Source organism: Suricata suricatta, chromosome 4 (assembly GCF_006229205.1).
Source record: "Suricata suricatta isolate VVHF042 chromosome 4, meerkat_22Aug2017_6uvM2_HiC, whole genome shotgun sequence".
Taxonomy (NCBI): domain Eukaryota; kingdom Metazoa; phylum Chordata; class Mammalia; order Carnivora; family Herpestidae; genus Suricata; species Suricata suricatta.
Genome location: NC_043703.1, coordinates 56,613,718 through 56,624,436, shown reverse-complemented (window position 1 = coordinate 56,624,436; position 10,719 = coordinate 56,613,718). Strand labels below are relative to the sequence as shown.

The 10,719-nt window shown below is 32.3% G+C and overlaps 1 protein-coding gene across 2 annotated transcripts in view; it reads right to left on the bottom strand.

Annotated features, from left to right (window-relative positions):
• RB1 (RB transcriptional corepressor 1) overlaps positions 1-10,719 on the bottom strand; it is a 177,176-nt gene that overhangs the window by 148,615 nt on the left and 17,842 nt on the right. The gene's annotated exons all lie outside the window — the stretch shown is intronic.

Sequence of the window (10,719 nt, the reverse complement as noted above, 5' to 3'; positions counted from 1 at the left end):
TGTCTCTCAAAAATAAATAAAAAATATTAAAAAAAAATTTTTTTTAAAAACTATAGCCAAATCATGGAAAGAGCCTAAATGTCCATCACCTGATGAATGGATCAACAAGATATGGTATATATATATATATATATATATATATATATATATATATATATACACAATGGAGTACTACGCGGCAATGAGAAAAAATGAAATATGGCCATTTGTAGCAAGGTGGATGGATCTCGAGGGTGTCATGCTAAGCGAAATAAGTCAGGCAGAGAAGGACAGGTACCATATGTTTGCACTCATAGGTCTAACAGGAGAAACCTAACAGAGGTCCATGGGGAGGGGAAGGGGGAAAGAGAGTTGGGGAGAGAGAGGGACACAAATCATGAGAGACTATTGACTACTGAAAACAAACCGAGGGCTGAACAGGGAGGGGGAGGGGAAGAAGAGGGTGATGGTCATGGTGGAGAGCACTTGTGGGGAGAAGCACTGGGTGTTATATGGAAAGCAATGTGACAATAAACTATTATAAATTTTTAAAAAATAATAAAAGAATTCCAAGTAGGAAAGGAACTGAAAGAGATCAGTGATTGTCAAAGTTCTGTGGTCTGGGAGTTTCTAGGGTTCCAAGTCCTAAAATGATAATCTTTGGCAATTTTTCTAATATTTAAAAAACTTAAGAGAACCCATATGTTCACTTTCAATAAAATTCAGTTATTAAATACCCATCCAGTTATACCAATGTCCTTGTGAGAAGGGCACTTGTTAGAATGGGTATTTGTCGCTTCTGTTAGAACTCAATGCAACAAGGTAACACAATTTACCTTTATCTTGATAAAAAAAACATTGACCATCAGCTTTTAGGTCTTGAATAAAACTAGGAAAAATAAACAGACTTAATAAACAAAATTTGATAGACTTTCTGAAACAGAGCCAAGGTCGGCGGGGGGGACTAATAATGAACATATAGTAGTTTTGAGTGTAGTATGATTCTGATTCAACTTACCTTAAAAAATAGTTTGTACTGTGAGAAAATCAAGGCACATATAAAAGAGAGAGATTAAGGCAGAAACAGGATTAAGAATGTTTGATAAAATAATTCACTTAAAAACTCCTAAATATCTAGGTCTCATATAAACTTGATTATCTGTTAACAGTTGAATATAAAACAGACGTAACTACCAATAACCTTGATAATCATGTATATCAGGCTTCTAAAATTACAATGCATACAATTTTTTAAGTTTATTTAATTACTGTGAGAGAGAGAGAGAGGAAGCAAGGTAGGAACAGATAGGAAAGGGAGAGGGGGAATACCAAGCAGGCTCTGCACTGTCAGCACAGAGCCCAGTGTGGGGCTCAAACTCATGAACCATGAGATCATAACCTGAGCCCAAGTTGGACACTTAACCAACTGAGCCACCCAGGTGCCCCTACAATGCATGTAAGTAAGGAAAAATACTAATTTACTGACAGGTCATTTAACCATTTATTTCAAAGCAACATCTGCTGTTAACCTAGCACACTTGGAAGCCCATAACAATCTCAACAGTCAGTTCAATCCTATGGAAGAGTATTTGATGTATTCTTCTTATATCTACTTCTAACAGGGGATAATAATTCAAATTTGGCTCTATGTGTGGAAGGAGGGGGAAGATTTTTTTTTTAAAGGAAATACATTCTGGGTTGGTTTTCAATAATTTATATCCCAAAAAGCACTAGAAATAATTTAAATAATTTTAACAAAACTATAAATAGTAGGATCAAGAAAAAAATTCCAAAATACATGGATAAAGAATCTCAACATTCTGGGAAGGTTAATTTGGGACATTATTCTGTTATTCATTTACTTAATTCAACAATTACTAAAAGCCTACTAATCACCAAGCACTATTTTAACTGCTAAGAATACATCAGTAACAAAATAAAAATTCTTATGTTCTAGAGCTGACATTTTAAAGGGAAGAGAAAGACAATAAAAAAGAATCAGTTTAAATAAGCAAACTATACACTATATTATAAAAAGAACAGAGTAAAGTAGATAGAGAATTTGAGAAAAAAGTGAGAGCAGATTCAACACTATTAAACAGGATGGTAGGTCTCACTAGCAGAGTGAGATGTGAGCAAAGCCTTTCATTCTATGAACAAAGATATAATCTATTAAACTTATCTATTAAATTTTGACCCAGTGATTCCACTTCTAGCAATCTACACTATAGAAGGCATCTTACTTGTTCATTAAATGTGGATACAAGGATACTCATTGCAGTGGTTTGTAGTATCAAATATTTACTAAAAGGGGATTCCATAAATAAATTACATGTCCATACAATGGAAAATACATTTTCTAAAAATATCAAGTTAAACCCAAAGGGCAAGGTGCTCTTCAAGACACACTGCTACATGAAAAAAGCAAGGTGTAGAACAATGCAAAAGCTAGAAACTTTTATTAGTTTCTTCTGAAGGGAAAATGTAAGTGGCTGAGGGATAGGAATGAGAACAATTTATCACTTTTTACATTTTTATTTCTCTTGAATCTTGAAGAACCATGTGAGTCTATTGTCTATTCCAAAAATGATAAATAGTAATGAATTGTTTTAAAAGCGTAAATAAATAATAAAACACCAATTAGGTAAAATAAAAATCCATGGGGTGGGGAGGGGTGAGGTACAAAATGAGGAGGTACAAAGTGAATAAAAAATTTATCAATGGTTCTTTCTACAAAGGTAGGAATAAATATATATATATGTATATATATGTATATACATATATATACATATATATATGTATATATATATATACATATATATACATATATATATGTATATATATATATATATACATATATATATTCACTTTTTACTCTAGTGCTATAAAACCTGATCTCTTAAAAAAAAAAAGTACATTCGAATTTTGAGTATGTGATTTTTTTTCTTTGAAATTTTGAAAGCAAAATATAATGATGACTAAAAATAACAGGAAAGATATTAGTATCTGAAAAACTGCATGCTATAACATCTTGGAAGTTGGCATCCAAAATAGTAAATGATCAGTTACAAGATTCATAGTGACCACAAATAAATTAGTTCTCAGAGGAAGCCAAGCTCTTATTCATTCTCAGATGAGGGTAAAACTCCTTGCATAGGTCTCGTGAAGAAAAAAAAAATACCCTGTAGTAAACAATACTGGCTAACACTGAAAACTTTTAAGAAGGAAAAGCAATTTTGAAAGTAGGCAGCCCAATTATATATTAGTATAATAATTTCATTATATGTAATTATATGTTAGACGTATCTGAGTATTTCATGATGAAAGTACATAATGAACTTTAATAATGTTATCTGCTACACATGTTAAGTATAAAACATTAAATGGTGAAAAAAAAAAGGAAAGAAATGGTTTGGGAAAGAGAATATGAAAGTGGGGGCAGGGGGGAAATCAGCCAGAAACTGTTTTTTAGAGATTACCAAAACAGAGAAACTTTTAATTGATTGACCAAGAAAAAAGAAGGCTCAAACTAGCTAAAACTAGGAATGAAATAAAGATATTAAGACCAACCTTACAGAAATAAAAAGAATTATAATATGAATGCTATAAGTAACTACATGCCATCAAATTAGATAACACAGATGAAACGGACAAATTCCTTGAAAAGGAAAAACTACCAAAATGGACTCAAAACAAACAATCTGAATAGACCTATAGCAAAAGATAGAATAGTAATTTTAGAACTTCCTAGAGAAAAAATTCCAGGCTCAAGATCGCTTCACTGATGAATTCCACCAAACATTTTAAAAGGTATTAATATCAACTCATCAAATTCCCACAAAAACCTCTTGGGAGGGAAGATTCCCCAACTTATTCTGTGAGAGACCAGTATTACCCTTATATTAAAATCAAACAAGGACATTACAAGGAAAGAAAACAGAGATTAAATCTCCTATGAATATAAACCAAAAAGCCTCAACAAAATACTAGCAAACCAAATTCAGAAACCTATAGAAAAGATTATACACCATGACCATGTAGGACTTATCCTAGAAATGCAATGCTGGCTTAAGATCTGAAAATCAATTAATGTAATACCAATAAAAGAATAAAGAACATACCATATTATATCAATAGGCACAGAAAAATCATTTGGCAAATATAAAATCATCTGATGAAACACTCAATGCAAAAGTTAAAAAAGGGAAGTTCCTCAACCTGATGAAAGGCATCAGAAAGATCAGGAAAGACAACAATGCCCCTCTTGCTATTCTATTCACCAATGTGCTGGATTATCTAGCCAGGGCAATTAGTGAAGAAAAACAAAAAGATATCAATAAACAAAAGAAGTAAAACTATCTCTATCTGTAGACAATGTGATCATGTATAAATAAAATCCTAAGGAACGCACTAAAACACTATTTGAACTAATAAACAAATTCATCAAGTTTGTAGGTTACAAAATAAACACAAAAATCAACAGTATTTCTATATACCAACAACAATGAATAAACTGAAAAGGAAATTAAGAAAAACAATTCTATGTATAAAATCATGGACAAGAATAAAACACTTAGGGATAATTTTTTAGGTGTAAGACTTGTACCGTAAACCCCAAATATGTTGTTGAAAGAAATTCAAAGACATCTAAATAAATGGAAAGACATTTCATGGTCACAAATCTGAAGACTTAATATTGTTATGATGGTAATACTCCCCAAATTGATCTACTGATCTGTAATCTACTGAAATACCAACAGCTTTCTAATAGAAATTGACAAATTGATTATAAAATTCATATGGAGGATTCTGAGAAGATTGCAGAATAAGAAGTACCAGAAATCTGTCTCTCCACCTAGATAACAATTATACTGAAAGAATCTCTTTGATGTAACTATTTTGGAACTCTGGAGTCTATTAAAGGCTTGCAATTTCCAGGGAAAGACAAACCATAAATTATGGTTAATTTCACTTGATTTTAGCTCTTAGAACAGTAGCAGCTACTCCTGCCAACCCTCAGCTACACTGTAGGCAGCTGTGCACATGTTCCTGGAATAGCTTGCACACAATCTACAGGAGTCAGGGTGAGCAAAAATGACTCTGTACTCCCATTTTCAGAGATAGATGTTCTGATCACTGACTGCTGCTACTCATCACAGAAGTGCAGAGGTGGGGGGCTACTGTTGTGCCTCTCCCTTTAGTTAAAGTGGCTTCCAAGGGATTTAAAGGATCTGTGCCTTTCTCTTTTTCCATTTTTGAAAGCCAGACATTGGTGACTAGGTAATAGTAAAGCAATCACATAAACAAAGAAAATGAAAAAGACAGTGCATGTTCAGGGAAGTCAAGGGTCAGAAAAGACCTGAGAAGACCTTAATTTTATACCTCACTCTCATCTCTGGCATAAACATACATACAAACATACATAAACTACAACAACCAAAAAAGAAAACAAAAATGAAAAATAAAACCCCAAAATCAGCAAGCCCTGGGAAAAGAGGGAGAATCTGAGTTTAAGACTTACCACATTACTGGATTCAAATGTCCAGTTTTATACACACACACACACACACACACACACAATCACAAAGATATAAATAAAGTATGAGTCACTCAAAGGAAAAAAAAAAAACAGACCAACATAAACTGTTCTTGAAAAGAACTGATGGCAGATATACTAGATGAAGAATTTAAAACAACGATCCTAAAAGTGCTCAAAGAACAAAAGGAAGATATGAACAAAGTCAAGAAAATGACAAACAAAATGTAAATATCAAGAAAGAGAAAGAAAATCTAAAAAGACCAAAAGAAATTCTAGAGCTGAAAAGTATATAACTAAAATAAAAAATTCACCTAGAAAGATTCAAAGGTAGAAGAAAGAAACAGCAAACTTGAAGATTGGATAATTGAAAGTATAGAGTCTGACAAAAGGAAACAAATTGAAGAAAATGAAACAAAGACTAAGGGAACTATAGGACACTATCATATGATTTATAGGAGTTCCCCATGGAAAAGAGAGAGAGAAAAGGGCAGAGAGAAAATTTAAAGAAATAATGGCCCAAAACTTCTAAAATGTGATGAAAGATGAATATAAACATCCAAGAAACTCAAGTAGAATGAACTCAAAGATCCTACTACCAGGACATACTATAATCAAGATGTCAAAAGTTCAAGTCAAAAGCAGAATTTGTAAAGCAGCAAGAAAAAAGCAACTCATCATGTACAAAGAAACTTCAGTGATTATCAACAGATTTCTCATTAGAAATTCTGAAGGCCAGAAGTAGTACACTGATATATTAAAAGTGCTCAAAGGAAATAACTGTCACCCAAGATTGCTATATCCAACAAAACCATCCTTCAAAAATCAAAGAGAAAATAAGATATTCCAACATAAACAAAAGTGGAGGGAGTTCATCACCACTAAACATGCCCTGTGGACAATGCTAATGGGAGTCTTAAAGACTGACATGAAAGAGTAACTCAAAGCCATAAATAAAAAGAAATAAAGATTTCAATAAAAGTAAGCACATGGGCAATAAGAAAAGTTACTATTATTGTAATAATAGTATATAACTCCACTTTTTGTTTTCTATATAATTTAAGACTAATGAATTATAGTTATGCTTTGAATTCAATGTATGAAGATGTAATTTTGTGACATCAGCAACTAAAAGAGTTGGACATAGAGCTGCTGAAGGGGCACAGTATTTATGTCACTGAAGTTAAGCTGAAATAAATTCAAATTACAGTGTTATAACTTTAGGATGTTAAATGTAATCCTAATGGTAACTACAAATAAAATAGCTGAAGAATACATACAACAGGAAATAAGAAAGTAATTTTGATATTTCCCAACCAAAAGCCAACTAAACACAAAAGAATTATTAAAAACAGAAAAACAGGAAAAAAAAAAACAATTCTGAAACCAAAAGTCAACCTCCGAAAAGAATAATAAAACTAATAAGCCCATATTTAGATTAACTGAAAAAAGAGAAGACAAATTACTCCTGTAAGCAATTTAAGAAATCACTACAGATCCCATGGAAATTAAAAGGATAATAGGGTATTCCATTATGAATAGAAAGACAATACTGTCAAGACATTATTTTTCCCAACTTGACCTATAGATCTAACACAACCTCAATCAAAATCCCAGAAAGTTATTTTTTTAATACTGACACAGTGATTCTAAAGTTGATGTGGAGAGGGAAAAGAGCTCAAATGGCCAATATAATTTTGAAAAAGAGTAAAAGTCAGAGGACTAACACTACCCAATCTCAAGATTTATAAAGCTGTAATAATCAAGACACTGATACTGGTGGGAAAAAAACCAGACAAATAGATCATAGAACAGACAGCCCAGAAACAGACCCACACTAATAGAGTCAACTGATTTCTGACAATAATGGAAGGAAAAGATATTTTTCACAAACAGTATTAGAACAACTGGGTATACTCCTGCAAAACAATGAATCTAGACACACAAACCTTATACTCTTCACAAAAATTAACTCAAAATGTATCACAGACCTAAATGTAAAATGCAAAACTATAAAATTCCTAAAAGATAAAATAGGGGAAAATCTGGTTGACTTGCGTTTGGCAATGACATTTAATTTAGATGTGACTGGAGTATAATATATTAGTTTCTGGTGTACAACATTATGTCTGTGGTGTGAAATGATCACAATAAGTCCACTTAACATCCATCATCACACATAATAATTTTTTTCTTATGATGAGAATTTTTAAGGTATACTCTTAGCAACTTTTAAATATAAAATACAGACTTAACTATAATCACCAGGTTTTACATTACTTATTAATTTAATTAGTTATTTATTTAATAAGTCATCTCACGACTTGTTCTGTAACTGGAAGACTATACCTTTGGACCACTTTCATCTATACTGCCCATCCCCTAAAGGTTACCCACCTGTCATAACCACCAATCTGGTCTTGGTATCTCTAAGTTCAATTTTTTTACATTCTACATATAAGTAAGGTCACATGGCATTTGTCCTTCTCTAACTTATTTTCACTTAACATAAGGTCCTCAAGGTCCCACCATGTTGTTGCAATGTTAAGATTTCCTTATTATGTCAGAATTCCATAATATATATTCATATATATACACATATACATATATATATACATGCATATATATATATATATATACACACATTTTCTTTATCCATTCATCCATCAATACTTAGGGTGCTTCCATGTCCTGGCTGTTGTAAATAATGTCACATGAACATAAAGGTGTAGATATCTTTTCAAGTTAGTATTTTTGTTTCCTTCAGATAAATATCCAGAAGTAGAATGCTGGTACTTCTAGTTTCAATTTGTTAAAAAAAAAAAAAAAAAAAAAAAAAAAAAAGCTTCATATTGCTTTGCATATTGCTGCACCAGTTTACATCTTAACCAACTGTGCACAAGAGTCCCTTTTCTCTAAATCTTCACCAACACTGATTGTTTGTCTTTTTTTCATAATTGTTTTGATTTGCATTTCCCTGATGATTAGTGATGCTAACCATCTTTTCATGTACGTGTCAGCCATATGTATGTCTCCTCTGGGGAAAAAAAAAGTCTATTCAAATCCTCTGCCCATTTTTTAACTGGACTGTTGGCTTTTTTGCTATTAAGTCCTTTGAGTTTTTTATGTATCTTGGAAATTAACCCTGATCAGATATATGATTTACAAATACATTCTCCCATCCAGTAGGTTGCCTCTTCATTTTGTTGATGGTTTCCTTTCCTGAGCAGAAGCTTTTTAGTTTGATATATTCCCACTTATTTTCATTTTTGGTGCCTTTGCTTTTGCTATCAATCCCAAAAAAATCATAACCAAAATCAATGTCAAGGAGCTTATCATTTACATTTTCTAATTTTACGTTTGTAGGTCTTATGTTCAAGTCTCCATTTGGAGTTGATATTTATGTATGGTATAAAATAATGGCCCAGTTTCATTCTTTTGCATTTGGCTGTCCAGTTTTCTCAGTACCATCTTTTGAAGAGACTGTCCTATCCCCGTTTTATATTCTTGGCTCCTTTCATGATAAATTAATTGGCCATATATGCATAGATTTATTTCTGGGATATTCTGCAGCATTTATCTCTGAGTCTGTTTTTATTCCAACCCCATACTGTTTTGAAATATAGTTTGAAATAGGAAGCATGATGGCATTGTAATATAGTTTGTAATAGTGTTTGAAATCAGGAAGCATGATGACATGGGCTTTTTAGCTACAACACCAAAGGCATGATTCACAAAAGAAAGAATTGGTAACCTAGACTTCACTAATCATTTCTGCTGCATGAAAGACACTGCCAAGAAAACAAGAAGTCAAGCCCACAGAAGGAGAAAATTTTTGCAAAGATGTATTCAATAAAGAACTGTTACCCAAAAAAACCACAAACTCTTAAAATTCCACAAGAAAATGAACTGATTAAAAAACGGGCACAAGGTCTGAATAGTGAATAGATATCTCACCAAAAAAATATACCAATAGTAAGTAAGCATATGAAAAAATATTCTACATCCTATGCCATTAGAGAACTGCAAATTAAAACAATGAGATACCACACCTATTACAATGACCAAAATCCAAAACACTGACAACACCAAATACATAGAGAACATAGGGCAACAAAAACTCTCATTACCAGTGGGAATGCAAAATGATATAGCCACTTTGGAAAAGTTTGGCACTTTCTTACAAAAATAAACTCTTATCACAAGACCCAGAAATCATGGTCATTGGTACTTACCCAAAGAGCTGAAAACTTATGTTCCTATAAAAACTTATATAGGGGCTTTTAGCGGCTTTATTCCTAACTGCCAAAACTGGGAAGCAACAAAGATGTTCTTCAGTAGATGACTTGATAAATAAAATGTGGTATCTAAATAATGGAATATTATTCAGTGCTAAAAAGAGATGAGCTATCAAACCATTCAAGACATAGAAGACCTTAAATGCACATTATTAAGTGAAAAGAAACCAATCTGAAAAGGCTAGACACTACGTGATTCCAACGATATGACATTCTAAAAAAGACAAAACTATGTAGACAGTAAAAAGATCAGTGGTTGCTGTGGTGGAGGAGGAGAAGAATGAATAGGTAGAGCACAGAGGATTTTCAGGACAGTGAAATTTCAATGATGAGAATGTGCTACTATATACATTTGTCCAAATGTAGAAAATAATATACAACCAAGAGTGTAGCCTAGGGTAAATTATGGACTTTGGGTGATTATGATATGTCAATGCAGGTTCAACTATAATAAATAGACCACTCTACTGCAGGATGTTGAAAGTAGGAAAGGCTGTGAATGATGGTGAAAGGGAATATGTGGAACCTGTGTGCTTTTTGCTCAATTTTACTGTGAACCTAACACTCCAAAGAAAAAAATCTATTAAAAAATAAATTTTGAAAAAGAAGGAAAAAAGTCTTTCCAGCCAATTCAGCACCTTAGATTATATGCACAACTTCCATGTAAGACACAAATTATTAATATACACTCAAGAAGAAATACATAACCTGAATAATACTGTATCTATTACAGAAATTGAATAAAAAGTTTAAAATTTTCCCAAAAAGAAAATTTCAAAGATAACTTCACTAGTGAATTTTACCAAGTGAACACGCATTAGCCAGGACAGAACACAAGATGAGCCATAAAACAAGTCTCAATAAATTTTAAAGGACTGAATAATAATCTAATACAAGGTTTTGACT